This window comes from Cynocephalus volans, chromosome 3 (assembly GCF_027409185.1).
Source record: "Cynocephalus volans isolate mCynVol1 chromosome 3, mCynVol1.pri, whole genome shotgun sequence".
In the NCBI taxonomy this organism is placed as follows: Eukaryota; Metazoa; Chordata; class Mammalia; order Dermoptera; family Cynocephalidae; genus Cynocephalus; species Cynocephalus volans.
In genome coordinates, this window is record NC_084462.1 from 52,516,881 (window position 1) to 52,536,228 (window position 19,348).

General features: G+C 49.8%; 1 protein-coding gene across 1 annotated transcript in view; it reads right to left on the reverse strand.

Moving 5' to 3' along the window:
* Positions 1-18,887, reverse strand: part of KLHL25 (kelch like family member 25) — a 39,945-nt gene extending 21,058 nt beyond the window's left edge. Inside the window, exon 1 of the mRNA XM_063090657.1 lies at positions 18,761-18,887. The gene's annotated coding sequence lies outside the window, so the exon portion shown is untranslated. The remainder of the gene's footprint in view (positions 1-18,760) is intronic.
* Positions 18,888-19,348: the final 461 nt, after the last annotated feature.

The window sequence follows — 19,348 nt, forward strand, 5'->3', positions numbered from 1 at the left end:
CTGGTTGGTTAAGAGCCGACTCTGTGCAGACGCCTGTGCCCTCAGGACAGTCTAGTGTCTCTGGGATTGTCAACTGTAAACTTTAATGTCTGTGAAATATACATAACCATGATTTACTAATCCATTCACCCACAGTCTTCTGAATTTTTATTCAATGAACGAACAATGCCTTTGCTTCTGTTCAATGACTGTATTCTCTTGAAACGCACTCTTTGGAGAAGACTGATAGATTTTTTTGATGCTATAGTGTCCTAAAAGTTCTGTTTACCAGGTAGGCCACCCACCAAGCCATGCTTAAACCACCCCTGCAACAAAAAGGCTCTTCCAGCCATCAGCGGGTGGTTGAATCCATTCAGGCAGATGGAAGGTGCCATCCAGCTGCCACCTGCTGAGTCCTACTCCCTCTTAGCTCGGTGGGCTGCCTGGACTGACCCTGGCCCCCAGAGGGGGAGTCTTTGCCAGCCCAGCTGTTGCTCCAGATGGGAGCAGGGCCAATGAAATGACACTGCCCTAACCACAGAGGGGACAAAAAACTCAGCACTCAGGTTCACCCATTGGGTGAAATAACTTGTTTCCTTTCACTAATCCAGAGCCATCTGGAGAGAGAAATGAGGGGCAGAGAGAGCAGCCCCCTCCAAAGCAAACATCGCATCATGACGAGGGTTCTTCCCTCTTCAACAGGACTGGCCTGGCCCCCTGCAGACAGAGGCGGTCTGGGAACCTGGAGGGTGGCTGTGTCTCCTCCTGTCTGGTCCCACAGATGGAGCCATTGAAAGCACTCTGCACTAGATATCACTTTCAATGAGCCACCCGGAGTGGCAGGCAGTCTTGAAGGAAAATGAACATGTAATACAGAACGAGAAAACACAAGAGGAAAGCACCGGCCATTTACTGGTGGTGGATTTCTGTCTCCCTTTCTCCAGAAGCTTTGTTCTCCAGGCTGTCGGCATTGGTGTGAAATCAGAATGAGAATGTTTGGACTTCCGGTCAAGACGCCGGAATGGATGGTCCCCAGCGTCACTCTCTCCCACAAATCAACGAATTTACAACTATAAAAATGTAACATCAGCCAAGCTGGGGCCACTAGAGCTCAGGTGAAGAGGAGGAGAGACCTACAGAACTCATGAAGGTGAGAGAAACCACGACGAGAGAAAGAAAAATCTGCTCTTAGCGTTTCGGTCTGCGGTGCTTTAATGCTGGAGCACATGGAGCAGGAGCCTGTAGAAGCGTCAGCTGTGCCCTTCAGATAGAGTTACTTGGAGGCAGCAGGGGAAAAGAGGACTTTGGTGGCCCCCAGCACAGCAATACCACTAACAGAGTTCACGTGGACCCACGCAGGAGGGAGGAGCCAGAACAGCTGAAAAAGGGGAGACACTCAGAGGCGGTGAGTCAACACAAGGGACCAGTGCAGGGCCCGTCCCATGGGAAGTATTTGGAGCACGGGCAGTGGGTGAGACAGGCTCACCGGGAGAACACTGGGACACAGCAAGGACAGCTGATCCACCCCCCAATCAGCGCAGGACCACTCAGAGGAGCCTGGTCAGGAATGCAGAGTTGCATGGGGTACAGTTTGAGGAAAAAACTCAGGCCCAGATCAGAGTTTCTACACAACCCAGGTGCACCAAGTATCTGGAGAGCCAGAAGTACCTATAAGGTCAAACCATTAAACCCTGAGCTGCACAAAAAGGCTTCCCTAGGGAAACAGCAGCAAAGAAGCAATTTACTCAACCACACAGCTCAAGTACTGGTTCCCACAGGAAATTCCCCCATGTTAGAAGCAAGCAAAGGACAAAAAATTAGTTCCGGCCCAGACACACCAGTAATGCCTTGGGGCCCACATGATACATGAAGTCAAGGGCAGGACCCCAGCCAACAACCACTCACATGACAGCACCTCGGGGCCCCACCCAGGAACCCTATGATTGGAGCCAGGACCGGATCCTACTCCCACATCCAGGCACACCACCAATGCCTCGGGGCCCGCCCGGGGACCTGGGGCTAGCAGACAGGGACTGGACCCCCTTCCTACACCCAGGCATATCAGGAAAGCACCTCAGGACCCCACTCAGGTGTCCGAGGCGGACTCCCCTCCCACAACCAGGTACACCGTGCCAGTGCCTAGGGGCCTGCCCGGCCACCCGGGGTGTGGAGAAGGGGACTGGATCCACCTTCCACAACCAGGCAAACCATGCCAGTGCCTTGGGTCCTGCCTGGGGACCCGGGACAGGGAGAAGGGGACCGGATACCCCTCCTGCAACCAGGCACATCTCGCCAGTGCCTCAGGATCTGCCTGGGGTCTCAGGGTATGGAACCGGGGGCTGGACCCCTCCTCCCACAGACAGGCACACCTTGCCAGTGCCTTGGGGCCCACTCGGGGACCTGGGGCTTGGAGAAGTGGACCAGATGCCACTCCCACAACCAGGTACACTGTGCCACTGTCTTGGGGCCCACCCAGGGTTCCGAGGTATGGAGCAAGGGAACTGGACCCCCCCCCGGACAACCAGGAACACCACACTAGCACCTTGGGGTCCACCCAGGGACCTGTGGCATGGAGAAGGGGAACAGACTCCCCTCCCACAAGCAGGCACACCTTGCCAGTGCCTCGGGGCCTGCCCAGGGTCCTGGGGTATGGAGAGGGGGACTGGACCCCCCTCCCACAACCAGGCACACTGTGCCAGTGCCTCGAGGCCTGCCCAGGGTCCAAGAGTATGGAGAAGGGGACTGGACCCCCCTCCCGCAACCAGGCACACCTTGCCAGTGCCTGGGGGCCCTGCCCGGGGTTCTGGGGCATGGAGAAGGGAACTGGACACCACCCCCCCCACAACCAGGCACACCACACCAGCGCCTCAGGCCTGCCCAAGGACCCGGGGCATGGAGAAGGGGACTGGACCCCCCTCCCACAACAAGGCTTACTGTGTCAGTGACTCAGGGCCTGCCCAGGGACCCAGGGCATGGGGAAGGGAACCGGACCCCCCTCCCACAACAAGGCTTACTGCGCCAGTGCCTCAGGGCTTGTCCGGGGACCCAGGGCATGGAGAAGGGGACTGGACCCCCCTTCCACAACCAGGCAAACCCCACCAGCACCTCGGGTCCCACCTGGGGTTCCCAGGGTATGGAGCTGGGGATCAAACACTCCCCACAGCCAGGCACACCACCAGCACCAAGGAGCATGCCAAAATCATCTCCTCCATGTGGGTGGCCCATCACAGCCATCATGATAACCATGGCTGCCAAGAAAACCATGGCTGCCACGAAGGCAGCTAGACACCATAACCACCACGCAGATATTCCCCCAGCCACTGGAATGCATTGACAAAAGAAGAGTCACCAGTAGAGATAAAGAAAGGAGGAGGATGTCTCTCTCCACAAAGCCCATTTCAGAGTAACAGAAGAGGCATCTGCTCTATGATTGTATTGGGGGACCTGATCATGCCTCTCAGCATTGGACAGATCATTTTGGCAGCAAATCAACACAGTAACCATTATTCTTTCAGAGGGTGAGAAGAAATATAGGGTGATTAGAGGGAGGAGGGGGAGAGGAAGGGGGATGGGGAGGGATTGGACAAGGGGTATAAATAATAATTACGATTTGTAACAATATATATGCTAGTAATATTGATTTGATCAACATATCTCAATGTTGAACCCCCAAAATATGTATAATCAATTTTGATTCAATAAAAATTTTTAAATAAATAAATAAAATTAAAAAAAAAAAAAAAAAAAGAATGAGAATGTTTCCCAATTTCTAAAGCCCAAAACACACAGCTCTTTCTATCCCCATGGAGAGAGATGAGAGCAAGGAGAGTTAGTTATACAACCTCTTTGGAAAACAATTGGGCAACATCTTTCGAAATGACAAATGCATGTGCCCTCTGCCCTGGCATTTCCACTCCTAGGAATTTGCCTTCAGTCACGCTTGCACATGAGTGAGGTTATCCACTGCAGCTCAGGTGCACAAGCAAAAGACTAGAAACAACTCAATGTTCATAAGAGGCCCGGTTAGATAAACTTTGGTACGTTCACAGAGTGGAGAACCATACAGTTGCATAAAAAAATTACATGGCTGGATTTATGTGCTAAAATAAGAGGAGCTGTGTATAGGACATTGTCTTCTTTGTTAAAAACCAGACTGTCTATTCACATGCTCACATATACCACACACCCGCTGGTATATTCACAAAGTCTCTCTGGCAGGCTGTGTAAGATACTGGTTGATAACAGCTACTCTGGGGAGGAAAGCAGGGGAGACTCAGTTTTCACTGCACACCCCGGAGCCTGCTGAACTCTGGGCCAGATGCAACATTAGCTTTCAAAGCCCTTGCTATACGTGAGCCATGGTGCCGGAGCTTTACAGACATTCTTTTCACTTAGTCCTCACAACATTCCTTTGGGGTATCACTGTCCCCATGGTACAGATGGGCAAACTGAGGCCTTGAGATGGTAAGTAATGTGCACACATCCTATTTGGCTGGAGCCAGTATTCAAAGCTGTTTCACTCCAAAGTCCCTGCTGAAATGGCAAAATAGGGGCTACTTATGAAGATGAAGAACCTTCCTGGCCACCAACACTGTGTGCCTGAATAGGAGAATGCTATTGCAAACAGAAAACACTTGATTTCCCAAGCCTCCCCTGGCCACCTAGCAAACCTGCGCCTTCAGTCCAGGCTCAGGAAAGAAGGCATGGAGCCTGCCCCCCGCCAGGCTGAGTGCAGCTGTGAGGAGTATGTGCTACACACAGGGCAGGCGGGCGATCTGAGGACACAGACTAGGGCTCTCGCTCCAGCATCTGCCTTGCCCCAGCTGAAAACAGCCACATCAGCCTAAGACCTCCCTGCATGCCCACACTCCCACCTCTGCGCTGTTAGACCTGTGCCCACTATTCGAATTCTTGGTGCCTCAGTTTCCTCATATGTAAAATGGGCGTGAAAATAATTATACCAACCCAAAGAATGCTGAGGGACTAAGGGGGAAATTGAATGTAGAGGCTGGACAAAGGGCGTAAGATCCAGTTTTTGGTTTGTGGGGGCTTCAGATAGCACAATTTTTCTCAAACTGTTTGGTCTCAGGATCTCTTTACAATTTAGAAGTGACTGAGAGCCCTGAGGACTTTTGTTTATGTGGTTTTGCCTAAAGACATTTACCATATTCGAAATTAAAACTGAGAAAAAAATTATGTTAGTTAATTTTAAAATAACAATAATAAATTCATTATGCTAACATAAATACCACTTGTTTTTCATAAATAAATTTTCCAAAATTTTTTTTTATTGACAATAGTGGCTGGATTCTTACATCTGCTTCTTCGATCTGTTGAGATATGTTGTTTTGATTACAGGATATGAAGAAAATCTAGCATCATACAGATAGGTAGTCAGACAAGGGAAAAGGAGATTTTTAAGAGCCTTTCAGAAGATTGTAGATACTCTTCTTAGATACTACATTAAGACTTGCAAAATGGTGGTTGCTTAAAGGTTAGTTGCAATGTGGAGTCTGAGCCCATATCAATGAACTTTTGTACTTCGTGACATTCCGATCCTTTGGCCTGTCCTGCACTTTGAATGGATCATTTACCCATGCATGATTTTGCAACATAGAGCATCGGTCATTTGGAAAATATTGGTTCACTGAGTTATGCACTAGGGAGAGAACGAGTGAAAAAAGCAAATAATGTCTTAGTATGACCATGAAAATAGTTTTGACCTTGTGGGCCCAGAGAGAATCTCAGGGATGACACTTTGCAAACACTTGGCTAACAGAACTTCATTATCCTCCACATTAACCACACTTTTTTTTTTTTCTTTTCTTTTCTTTCTTTTTTTTTAAGAACTAGGAGAAAAGGAAACTTCTGTAGGAAGTGTGGGGCCTGTTTGGGGTCTTTGTGTCCCCTCAAGCTTGCACTACCATGCAGTCACCCTCTAAGCCACAGCCAGCTGCCTCCCCTCCAGTGACCTTGGCCTTGCTCTGGGCCTCCCTTCATTATCAGAAGCCCTTCTTCTCACCCACAGGACCATCTCAATTTTTTCCAAAATAACAGATCTCAGTGGTTTGCAGAGGGCAGGGCCTCTGGCAGCAAAGTAGAGGGACCACATGTGGGCTGCAGCACTGGGCTTCACAGCTGATAATTCTTGGTCTCTTGAAATTACATGTAAACGTATATTTATAGCCAAATACATGGGTGCCCATAAATAGCCACTCATTCTTGTACACATTTTTAGCATATCATTCAGCCACCAAGTGTCATTAAATCTTCCTTCACAGGTCCCTTGTGTTGGGGACTTCTTTTCCAATCCTACTGCCAAAGACAAGGTGAGGCCCTCACCACGGCAGGCTGGGTTGTGACAGGACCACCGTCCCCCATCCCTCCCCACTGCCAACAGCCTGGTGCCACATGGTTGGCTGCTGACCACCAATGTCTCCTGCTCAAATGCCTTCAATGAGGCTTTGACAGGAAGCCTCACTGAAACTGTCCCACCCTTTCTAGCTCCTTCACCCACCCAACCCCTCTCCTTCCACCACTCATCCAGGTACCCTCTGGGCTTTCTAGCGGTCCCTTCTCCCCTCTCAAGTCCCACCCCCTCACAGTCCTTCTTATTACATGACCGCACCCCACCTCCCCAGACTACATCTGTCTGGCACGTAGAGGGCCTTGTACATAGTAGAGGCTCAAAAAACTAATGCCACAAATAACCTCTGAGCACCCACAATGTGCTGGGTTCTGTGCTATGAACAAGGGATATAGCATGCAATAAATAAAAAAATTGTGTCTCGTCTCCTGGAATTAACATTCTAATGCCCTTTGTTTTTTTGTGGCAGCAGTGTAACCTTTCTGTTTCTGCCGTCCAGCGTTCTTTAGTCCCTTGGGTCACTGTGTTTTGTGTCCTTATCTATATTCACAACTCCTTGAGGACCATATCCTTTGTCATCTTTGCTGCCTAGAATACATTAGATGCTCAGTAAATATTGCTGAATGGAAAGTGGGTTAATCACATAGCCAATGGAATAAGAATCAAAATGATCCAGAGATCTGATAAACCCATGAGAGGTCCCCAGTGTCTGCTGTATTACCTGTGGTACGATCCCCATGGTTGCTGTGTAAACACTTTAAGTGCTGGATGGAAAAGAGCAACACTTGACCCTGTCCTGGATGGTATTCCACAAATCACACGAATCACACTGGAGATGCTGACCTTGAGCAGCCCAACAGGGTGGCTAGGTGCTAAGAGTCCCTGGTTTGAAATCCTAGCACTGCTATTCCTACCTGTAAAACTGGCCCAAGATACTTAAATTTTCTTTTTCTTTTCTTGTTTTTGAAAAATATGACTGGTAAGAGGATCTCTACCCTTGACCTGGTGTTGTCAGCACCACGCTCTCCCAAGTGAGCTAACCGGCCATCCCTACATAGGGATCCGAATGCGTGGCCTTGGTGTTATCAGCACCAGTCTCCCAAGTGAGTCAGAGGCCGGGCCCATACTTAAGTTTTCTAAGCATCAGTTTTCTTATCTGGAAAACTGAGGTGAAAATAACTGTCTCTACCTCAAGGAACCATCCTGAGAATCAAATGAGGGAAGACATGTACAAGCTTAGCATGGTGGGATGCACAATACTCGCTCAACTCATGAGACCTGTGTTATTAATACTGCTGTTGATGTGGTCCTGTCGGCATAAGCCCTGGGGTAGGCAGAATTTGAAGATGCCCCCTGATCTCTACCCAGTCTTACTCCTGTGATCATGCTACTCCACATGGCAAAGGAATTTGCAGATGTAATTAATGTTTGCTGCAGAAGTAATTAATGTTGTTACTAATCAGTCGATCTTAAAAAAAGGGAGAGTATCTGGGCAGGCATGGATAATCAATGAGCCCTTTAAATGCAGAGTTTTCTCTGGCTGGTCACAGAAGTGGAAGTCAGAGACATAAAGCTGAAAAGGATCTGATGGACAACCACAGGGGTGCTGAAGATGGAAAGCAGCACCCCTAGGAGTTGAGATCAGCACCAGCTGCAGACAGCAAGGCAACAGGGACCTCAGTCCTACAACCCCAAGGAACTTGATTCTGCCAACAACCTGAAAGAGCTCAGAAGCAGATACTTCCCCAGGGCCTCAAGATAAGAGCCCAGTCTAGCCGACACCTTGATTTTGGACTTGTAAGATCATAGGCAGAAAACCCAGTCGAGCCAGCCCAGACTTCTACCCTACAGAACTGTGTGCTAATAAATGGGCACCATTTAGCCACTAAGCTTGGGGAGATTTGCTTTGCAGCAACAGAAACAAATATAAGCCCCACTTGGTCTCCTGCTGTAATGCATATACAGTAGTCCCCTTGATGGGGAGGGGAACCCCAGGGGGTACCTGAAACCCCAGACGGTACCAAACCCTATATATACTACGTTTTTTCCTATACATACAGAACTATGATAAAGTTTAATTTATAAATAAGGTACCATAAGAGATTGCCATAACAACAGTGTTATTAATTGCTATCACTATAACAATAATAACTGATACTAAAGTAGAACAATTATAACAATATATTGAATTAAAAGTTATGTGAATGTGGTCTCTCTAAGTATTTTGATATTTTCGGACTGCAGTTTTCTGTGGATAACTGAAACCGCAGAAGGTGAAAACGCAGATAAGGGGGGACTTCTATATATTAAAAACATATTGGGTGCTCATTCAGAAGGTTTGGATGACTTGTACTTTCTGCATTCTTCAATTGCTTGAGCAGGGGCTGTCTTATTTGTCACTATTCCTAGCACTTAGGAGAGTGGGTAGCATGTAGTAGGTTCTCAATAATTTCATTTAGCAAAGTTTCAGCTTCTGGGCAGTTAAGAACAATGCTGCTCACTGCTCCCCAGGTTGGCTTTATAGTTGCACAACCAACCAATTATGAGGTGTTCAGGTGCAAATTACGTGGGCAAAGTCCAGCAAAGTCCTCTTTTTTTGCCTAGAAGGAATCTCTAGACACTGGAAACAGTACAGAGGAAGCCACCCAACAAGTGGGGTAGGTGTGTCCACGTGTAAAATGTGTTGCTTTACACACCAAGTGACTGCTGTGCAGTGGCCCCTGCTTCTGCCTGCAGCAGCCTCCCCCAGCCTAGCTGACCAGCCAAACCCTGACATTTTGCTTGTAATTGTACCTTCCAGTAAAAGTCCTGGTTGGAGTAGTAAAAAATAGCAACTGCAGCTTCCTGCAAGCAACACACATATATCGGTGGGTACTGGTGGCTGAAAGGAAACCTGATGATGTAGCCTCACTCTGACTCAGTGTAGCACCTTCAAGCTGTGTTCAGGATGGCAATGGGGTAGGGGCCCAGCAAGTGCAGCCCACTCATGCCACGGCCTCCAGGAGGACCCACTCAAAACTAGCTCTGGAGTGAGATGCTTCCCTTGCTCCCTTAATCAAACACCCAACCACCAGAACCAGGAGGCATGTGATAAATGCAAAAATTGCCTTCCCCCTCACTAACTGCAGAGGTACAAAGGCTGGAGGCTTTCCTACCAAAGCCCTTTGGGGAGCCCACTGTCCCCCTGGATGCTCCCCCATTCCCCATGTCTGTCCTCTGAGCCTCTCTGTGGCTCAGTTCTGAGTCATCCCCAGAGCAGCAGGGAATCACAGCCTAACCTGGATGCTGCTTTCAGAATGGTGGGGTTCAGCTCCCTTGGAAAATAACAGGAGAGCCTGGCTAAGATGTCCCAGGTGCCTGAATCCCAGTAATGAATTCCTCACTGGGGGAAGGGTGGAGTCAGGCCACAAGCCCAGCAGTCCTGGACTCTACCACAGGCCTGAAGCCAACTGGGGACCAATCAAGCCTGGTTCTCCCCAACCCTAGAGATTCTGCTTTTCCTTCTCCCTTGGCCTCCACAGTGTTCCCTACCTCCTGTCTCCAAACCAAGTACATGGGTCCCCAAAGTAATAAACATGGGACGTTCACAACATTCTTGGAGCCGCAGCCTTCGACCTCAACTTACACGTACTCATGGCTCCATCTGTGGTGCCTGAGGCCCCTTTCTGAGCCTTCTGATGGACTGGCTAGGGAACTTTCTCTACCCTCTGGTTCACCTCTTTATTCCTGCAGGTGAGACCAGGCCAGTGACACATCTGTCTCAAGCCAGGTAAGGTCCTTTGCATCTCAGGGACATCAGGCAGATGCCTCCGATGTAAAGCCACCTCCGCTTCACATAGGCGAAGTCACCCAGCTCCTCCCCAGGATACGATAGGTGTTCAGAAACACTTGAATTCACTCAAATGTTCTAGGCTTCAGATATTTGGCTTTCACTAGTAAATACCATGCCACCTCATGTTTGCAGAGCTTTTCAGCATAAAATGAACTTTCAGGAATGTTTTCTCATGCACAACACACAGCAGCCTGATGGGGGGCAGGGCAGGACAGGGATTAAAGGGCCTCATTTCACAGATGAATACACAGGGCCAAGAGCTTCACTGTGTCCCCAGCTGAGGTCAGGAGACCAATAAGAGACAGAACCAGCTAGACAGAACTTGCTAAACCTTGATCTTCTGGAAAAACAAAGGTGGATTAGAATCAAAAGAGAAAGCCTGAAAAAACTGGATCCTTTTTTTTTTTTGGCAGGAATAATGATACACCCCCCCCCCCCCAATCACATTAGCTAAAACTGGAAACAATGGATAATATAGAGTAAGGGTGAGGATTAGGGGAAATGGGCACTTTAAAAAGCCCTTTGGCTTTAATGATGAAAACTGAAAATAATTATACTCACTCATAAAGACGCATGATCAAGGATGTACAAGACTTCGTTGATCGTATGGGGGAAAATCAGGCCAAACCCAAAGTCTCTCACTAGGAGATAACAAGATGACAGATGGTGATCTGGCCCCAGTATGGAATATTATGTCACGTGAAAAGGGAAAGAGCTCCAGCACAGGTTCTATCCAGTGACAGAATTTATAGAGTGTAAGTGCGATCTAAATTATATAAAAACAAAGTCTATACATGAAAAGGGGCAATAGAAGGGTATGCACCCAAGTGGTGACAGATACCAAGGAGGGGGGCAGGCTTTCATACCGTGCTCCATTTTTTCCTATGTTGTTCATTTATAAAGGGAATCTGTGGATGTATTAATGAAGGAAAAGAAAACAATAAAACTTAGAAGGACAACGTTTTCCCTACTCTCCCCATGCAGAACGTCATGGCTGTAGCCTCTCTCTGCTCCCTCAGACCCCTCCCCAGCCCTCGCCATTCCCACCTCGTACTTGCTGTGCTCCGTGCTGGCACACCTTCCCATGGCTGGCTCCAATGTCACCCCCAGAGAGGCCTTCCTGACCCCCTCTTCTGGGCGGGTCCTTCTCACCTTGACTCTTTTCCTCCCATCTCTCTGTCCACTTCCTCCACAGCCTCACTGCAGCTGCATGTACTCTATCTGGTGTCTACTTCCCCCAGTTAAATGGGGGCTCCAGGGCAGTGGGGACCTTGCCTTATTTGCTGCTGAATCCCAGAGCCTGGCAGAGAACAAACAGTAAAACATGTTCACTGGACTCATTGGAATGAAGAGACTAACAAGAGTCCATTTCCTCTGCTCCCCAACGAGGAAACTGAGGCAGACTCTTTCTGGACATGCCACTCAAACCCCAGTGCTGTGCCACAACCATCTGACCGCCCATCTGCCTTGCATGCCAGACATGGGGCTCCCAAGCAAAGACTCTCTTTGAACCTGACTTTCCCCAGTTTCCAGTCCAGAGCAAACCATTCAGAGGCGCTAAATAAATGTTTGCTGCATTAATGGAGCTGGATACCTTTTCCCACCAGATTCCCCAGGCTGTGAACAGCAGAGGCATTCCCAGGTTAAGAGACTTGCTGCCCAAGGTTTCACAAGAGACCAGCTTGGGTGTAGGAGAAACTCTGGACACAGGATGCAATCTCCTCCATCTCTTGGCCCTCAGTCCTGCCCAGACAAATCAGCCTGGCCAACTGCAAACCTGGCAGGCAGCTCATCTTGGGTTTTGAACAAGCAAAGCTTCTCTTGTCTTAATTAGGAAATTAGTTCCATCCGGCCTAGACTGATCTGTGGTCAGCCTCTCCTTGGGGGCCCAACAGGAGCAGGCAAAAAATAAGCAAGGCTTTTTTGTTTCCATCCGATTCCTGCATCATACTCCTGACCACACAGCTGACAGCTGAAGGCGTCGTCCTGGTAGAGGTGGGGGAGTGACACCCAAGGTGAACATGGTTCTCCCATGGCCCTGCTCAGCCCGTCTCCCATGGGAGGAGCTATCCAACTGGTCTTGCAGGCACCTCCTTGGTAAAGCCTGACCTCAGCCTCCTCCTCCTGTCCCCCTGGGCTCCCTCATGATCCCTCTTGCTCTTCAGAGCTCTTTGCCCATCTCTCTTCTAGGAGGTGGCCCTGCCTCTGTGCCCAGGTGGCATCCCGCAGGCTAGGCCTCACCCCATATGTCCCAGAGGGGGGTCACGCTGGGTGCTCCCACACCTGCTGCCCAGCTCCCTGCCCAGGACCAGCCAGAGCGACCTTGGGAAATGAGTCACCCACACATCACCTTCCTTCCAGCCCATACCTGCTTCCCCTCAGCCCAGCCTGGTGCTTCCTCAACCCAGTCCTCTGGATTCACCAGCACCCCCATCCACGGGCACACCCAGACCCTTCACACCTGGGCTCCACATTCCAAGACAGTGGGCAGAAGGAGGCATGAGGCAGGAGAGCCCTGTCCTTCTGGAGTTACTGGGAAAATCTGACTCGGTCTCTACTCATCAAGAAAGGAAAGGAAACCGAGTTTACCTACTGCACCCCCCTCATTTTACAGGCAGAAAAATTAGGGCCCAGAGAGGGGAGGTAACTTTTCCAAAGCCCATGGCACACATCAGAGGCAGAGCTGGAAGAAAGACCCAACTGATTTCTTTCTTTCTTTTTTTTTTGTGGATCAAATTGCTGTACCACCTGAGCCCAGCACATTTATTTATTTATTTATTTATTTATTTATTTTTAATTTTATTTTGTCGATATACATTGTGGTTGATTACTGTTGCCCCTTACCAAAACTTCCCTCCCTCCTCCCTCTGCTCCCTCCCCCTCAACAATGTCCTTTCTGTTTGCTTGTCGTATCAACTTCAAGTATTTGTGGTTGTTATATCTTCTCCCCCCCCCCCGGTTTTTTTATTTTTGTGTGTGTGTGAACTTATATATTAATTTTTAGCTCCCACCAATAAGTGAGAACATGTGGTATTTCTCTTTCTGTGCCTGACTCGTTTCACTTAATATAATTCTCTCAAGGTCCATCCATGTTGTTGCAAATGGCAGTATTTCATTCGTTTTATAGCTGAGTAGTATTCCATTATGTAGATGTACCACATTTTCCGTATCCACTCATCTGATGATGGACATTTGGGCTGGTTCCAACTCTTGGCTATTGCAAAGAGTGCTGCAATGAACATTGGGGAACAGGTATACCTTCGACTTGATGATTTCCATTCCTCTGGGTATATTCCCAGCAGTGGGATAGCTGGGTCATATGGTAGATCTATCTGCAATTGTTTGAGGAACCTCCATACCATTTTCCATAGAGGCTGCACCATTTTGCAGTCCCACCAACAATGTATGAGAGTTCCTTTTTCTCCGCAACCTCACCAGCGTTTATCGTTCAGAGTCTTTTGGATTTTAGCCATCCTAAATGGGGTTAGATGGTATCTCAATGTGGTTTTGATTTGCATTTCCCAGATGCTGAGTGATGTTGAGCATTTATTCATATGTCTGTTGGCCATTTGTATATCTTCCTTAGAGAAATGCCTACTTAGCTCTTTTGCCCATTTTTTAATTGGGTTGCTTGTTTTCTTCTTGTAAAGTTGTCTGAGTTCCTTATATATTCTGGATATTAATCCTTTGTCAGATGTATATTTTGCAAATATTTTCTCCCACTCTGTTGGTTGTCTTTTAACTCTGTTAATTGTTTCTTTTGCTGTGCAGAAGCTTTTTAGTTTGATATAATCCCATTTGTTTATTTTTCCTTTGGTTGCCCGTGCTTTTGGGGTTGTATTCATGGAGTCTGTGCCCAGTCCTATTTCCTGAAGTATTTCTCCTATGTTTTCTTTAAGAAGTTTTATTGTTTCAGGGTGTATATTTAAATCCTTAATCCATTTTGAGTTGATTTTAGTATACGGTGAGAGGTATGGATCTAGTTTCATTCTCCTGCATATGGATATCCAGTTATCCCAGCACCATTTGCTGAAGAGGCAGTCCCTTCCCCAGTGAATAGGCTGGGTGCCTTTGTCAAAGATCAGATGGCAGTAAGTGTGTGGGTTGATTTCTGGATTCTCTATTCTATTCCATTGGTCAGTGTGTCTGTTTTTATGCCAGTACCATACTGTTTTGGTTATTATAGCTTTGTAGTATAGCTTAAAGTCAGGTAGTGTTATGCCTCCAGCTTTATTTTTTTTGCTCAGCATTGCTTTGGCTATGCGTGGTCTTTTATTGTTCCATATAAATGTCTGGATAGTTTTTTCCATTTCTGAGAAAAATGTCTTTGGAATTTTGATGGGGATTGCATTGAATTTGTATATCACTTTGGGTAGTATGGACATTTTCACTATGTTGATTCTTCCAATCCAAGAGCATGGGATATCTTTCCATCTTCTTGTATCCTCTCTAATTTCTCTCAGCAGTGGTTTGTAGTTCTCATTATAGAGATTTTTCACATCCTTGGTTAACTCAATTCCTAAGTATTTTATTTTTTTGGTGGAGGACCCAACTGATTTCTAACTCGGCTCCTCTGCACTCTACTGGCTGCCTCTCAAAGTCTTCCTGCTCATGATGGCTAAGCAAATAACTAAAGCCTTCTTAAACTGCTTGACATCAGAGCTTGCAAGAACCTTTGCAATTTTATAGAAAAACATTTAATAGAAGCATTATACTGAAGAGCACCCAGGTAAGGGGACCTTCATGGAGTCACACAGGCAGGCAGGGCAGAGGAGGACCCCCACACTCCCACTTAAGGGCTCTTTGTGCTCACAAGTTCCAGGGCTGAGGGTTCCCACTGTGGGATGGTAAAGAGGTAGAGTTGGCCTTGGGCCTTGGTCACATTGAAACAGGGGGTAGCCCAAATAAGCCTCACACAGACTGTGTCCCCAACCTAGGGTGCAGGAGACCAGTGTGGGGGAAAAGAATGGCTGGGAAGATTTTTATGTATTCGCAGAAAATATGGTGCAATTTCCTAACTAAATGGGATTTCTGAGACCACAGAGCTGCCACTTTTAAAAACAGGTCAATAAGCCACACATGCCTACCCTTTATCGTCCAAAAGGGGACCACGACAGAGCTTGGAAGGAAAGGTTTGACAGTAAAAAAGAGTAGCAAGAGAAGGAGGTGGGTGGAGGTGGCTGGGGACCCTGGAGGGGACTGTAAGTCAACTTCACAGCAACAGGTACCCAACCCCAATTCTGTGCCTAGAGGATGGGGTGAAGGGAAAGGACACCCTGGCAGGATAGATGCCCACTTGGTGCTAGACAACATCTTAGGGGCTCCTATACAGTCTCGCATTGAATCTTCACAATATCCTGAAAACGGCTGACGAAGCTCAATGAGGTTAAGGAACCTGATACACAGGCAGCATCTGAACCCAAGTCTGGTTCCAGAGTCCATGCTCTTTCTACTGACCTTGTGTTGAAGGGACTTAACAGGAGCTCTTTGTATCCCTGCACCCCTTCTCTGCCTCCCTAGTCCCCACAGCACCCACTCCCCAGCTCCTAACATCCCTGAGTATCCTGGAATCAGTCTGTCAAGTTGATAGCTTGAAGCTGACAGGTACCACCAGCTTTAGATACCTTTAGAATTTGTATGGAGACATGGTGCTCAGAGGATGAAGTGATTTGGGAAAGGGTTGGAACCTACTGTGGAGGCTGGGCTGACTTCCGCCACCTGGGGACAGATGCTGATTGATAAGTCCTGCTGGGATGCTGTGACTAAAAGCTGTGGATGTGCAAGTTCTTCCTTCTTCCGCCCCCCGGCCCCCCAGCTTGTCCAAACTTAAGTGTTTCCTGGCTGGGAAAATGCTTCAAAAGCCCCGGCCAGCTGAGGCAATTCAATTATGAAATTCACCACATTAGATGAAAACCAGCATCTCAATCAGCCAATTCATTTGTGTCTGGCCACTCTGTTTTCTTGTGCCAGCTCCGCAGCCCCCATGACTAGACCACACCCACAATGCTAGCTGCTACAGATGGACTAAGGGTTCAGGCAATGCGCTGGTCTTTGGGGCTAGTAGGGGAGGGTTCTCTCAGGAACGCCTGAGAGGAAAGGTTGCATCCAGAAGCCATCCAGCTTCCTGCGAACACCTTGATTGCTGCCTGTGCAAGCCAGACCACCACAACTGACAGCAAACCTCCCCATCACCTCTCACCTACATTCTCCTTGACCTCAACTTGTGCCTGCCTTGAGGTTGGCCACGACTTGGCCTCTGGGAGAAGTGTGGGCGGGTGGTAGGAGGAAAGGCGGTTGCCGAGGCCTGGAATCCGGGCTGTGGCTTGCCTTTGCCATCTTCACTTAGTTGAGGCAGACTCTCTCCAGGAAGCCTTGAACATCTGTGCCTCTCCTCTGTGTTCCCTCAGCTTCCCTTGCTGCTTTCATCACTGGGGCATTCTGAACACTATGATGTGCCAGCACCCCCTCATCTAGGAGCTCCGTGAAGGCAGGGTTCCCAGCACCTAACCCAGGGCCTGGCACACAACAGGTGTCCAATCAAGTCTCTTCAAACAACAAACGAGGGCCGGCCCGTGGCTCATTTGGGAGAGCGCGGTGCTGTTAACGCCAAGGCCACGGGTTCAGATCCCTATATAGGGATGGCTGGTTAGCTCACTTGGGAGAGAATGGTGCTGACAACACCAAGTCAAGGGTTAAGATCCCCTTACCGGTCATCTTAAAACAAAACAAAACAAAACAAAACAAAAACAATGAACGAATGAATGAATGCATGGCCAAACCACCCCCTAAAAAACACTCACTCATCCTCTCCCCATGTGGATGGGAAGAACCAAGCCTGCTTTCAATGCAGACCAAGCAGTCCCGGGGCTGGTCTCTTTTCTTCCTGTTCTCTCCCCACACTGGGTGCCTGAAGGTTTCAGATGCTATTAAGGGTCATCAAGCTGCAGATGCAACTTGCCCACAGCTCTTCTCTCTGTACCACACACATAAATCCAGCTGCAGCCCGAGACCCAGGACCAAAGTTTCTTCCCTGTCTCTCTACCTTCCTTTCAACAAACTCTCTGGAGTCACACTACCTGACAAAATGACTTAAAACCGAAATAGCTGCTAGGCATGGAAGACTGATTCCATCAACTTCTACAGGCACAGCTTGTGAACCCAAAGACACACGGTCTCAGAAGGACACCAAATCTACTCCCCTTGTGCCCTACTCATCCCAAGCCCCCAAATGCAAGCCTTCACCAACACTCCCAGGAATCCTAACAGCACGCCTAGGCCCACTGAGCATCAGTTCTACCTACGAACAGGGAGACAGAAGCCCAGGGTCCCAAAGGGCCTGGCCCCAAGTCACAGTCACCAGTCTGGTCCATGATAAGAATACGGGGTCCTTGTCTCCTCTCCTTGTGCCACTGGTAACTTCCCTTCGTCCTTCCCTCTGTTGTACCACCAGAGTGAAACCAAATGGCCCAGACACCTCGCATTCTCGGCAGTGACTCAGAAGCGCAGCCAGCCTTCCTTCCCCACAGTCAACGGAACCAGGACCCAACCGGGCCTAAGAACGTCCAGATTAAACCTGCAAGAGCCTAGGTCCGCCCTCCAGCCCCAGTAGCTGTAGAGAGTTTTCTTTGCTCAAGGACAGTGGGAATGCACTTTGGGGGCTTTGAAGCAGCAGGACAAAAAAGTGTCTGGTACTGCTAGGGGCAAAATCCCCCAAAAGAAAAGCTTCTAAAGCAACTATGAAGGATAAAAGGGGAGTGGGGGCGTACAAGCGTGGGTAGGGTCCTGGAGCCAGGGCAAGATCGGGGTAAGAGTCAGGCTGATGGACCTGCCAGGTTGATCGCCACCCAGGAGGGCATGGCTGAGGAGTGTGATCTCTCCGCTGCTCCACAGTTCTCTGAACAGAAACGAGGGGCCGTGTTAGGCGGGGCGCAAACGGCCCGAGGCAAAGGGGCGGCGGACTCCGGGCCGGGCTGCGCTCGTGCAGACCTTTCTCCGGTTAAGCCCCTCCGTCCTCGCTCTGCGCCAGGCAGGCAGCCATCTGGCCCTCGGCGTCCAAGTGCGCGGGGACTCCGCTCGGCCTGGGCGCAGAGCTTCACCGCTCACATGCTCAAAGGCAGCAGCCTCCTCCCTCCAGGATCAATAGTAATTTTTTAAAAAGAGAGTCTGCGGACTCAATGAATCAACCACTCCCAGGGGAAAGAGTAGCAGCTCCCGCGCGCAACATCCATTTGCAAAACAATTCATTCCCTCGCCCAGAGCTCTCAGCAAATACCCTCGCCGGCTCCTCAGGCGCGGGCGGGGCGGCGAGAGCCGGGGTTGGGGCCTTGTGTGGGGCTGACTACAGCCCCCACTGTCGTCCCCGACCCCACGGCCCGCAAGCCCCGCGGTGGCCGGGACGGCTCCGGGAACCCCAGCCACGCTGCGCTCCTGCCGGGACACGCGGCCCCGCGGAGGCTCGCTCTGCCGGGGGTTGCACGCGCCCGGTCTCGTTCCTAGTGGGTGACAAGTCCCCAGCGGGTGGCCGGGGGCGGAGGCGCAAGCCGGCCCGGGGGACGGCGTCCCGGCCCAGACCAGGCACTCACCGTTCGGGGCGCTGCCGCCCGCCACGCTCCCCGTCCCGGACCCGCTGCCGCGCTCAGAGAGCCCTAGCCGCCCGTGCGCGCTCTGCAGCCCCCGCAGCCGCAGCCCCTCTCGGCCGGCTGGCCACAGCTGGGACCACGCTCCCGCTGCCGTACCGCGGAGCCGCCGCCAACAAACTAGTTTCTCCGGCCTTCCCGCCCCGCCTCCAGGCCCGAAGCGCAGCAGCCAATCAAAGACGGCCCTCTGTGATGGATAGGAGGCCGAACCTCTAGTGTCGCCGCAGGAGGAGAAAGGGGTGGGCGCCCAGGCCGCGCCGGTACCGCGGGGGTGGGGTGGGGTGGGGTGGCGGGGCAGGGAGAGGAAAAGGACTTCGACCAGATTCTTAAAGGGACAGGCGTCTGCCCGCCCCCGCGGCCCGAATTTGGGAACAAAACGCGACCTTGTTCTAGAGCTTTCCGAAGGAGGGAGCTTTGTAGATTGCATGTGCCTCTTATTTCTGTCGCCGGATCACAGGCGTTGTACGCCTCCTTGCACTCTGCGTAGCGACGCTTTTAGTTGCCCAACTGTTAAGGAAACCCTTTCTTTTACTC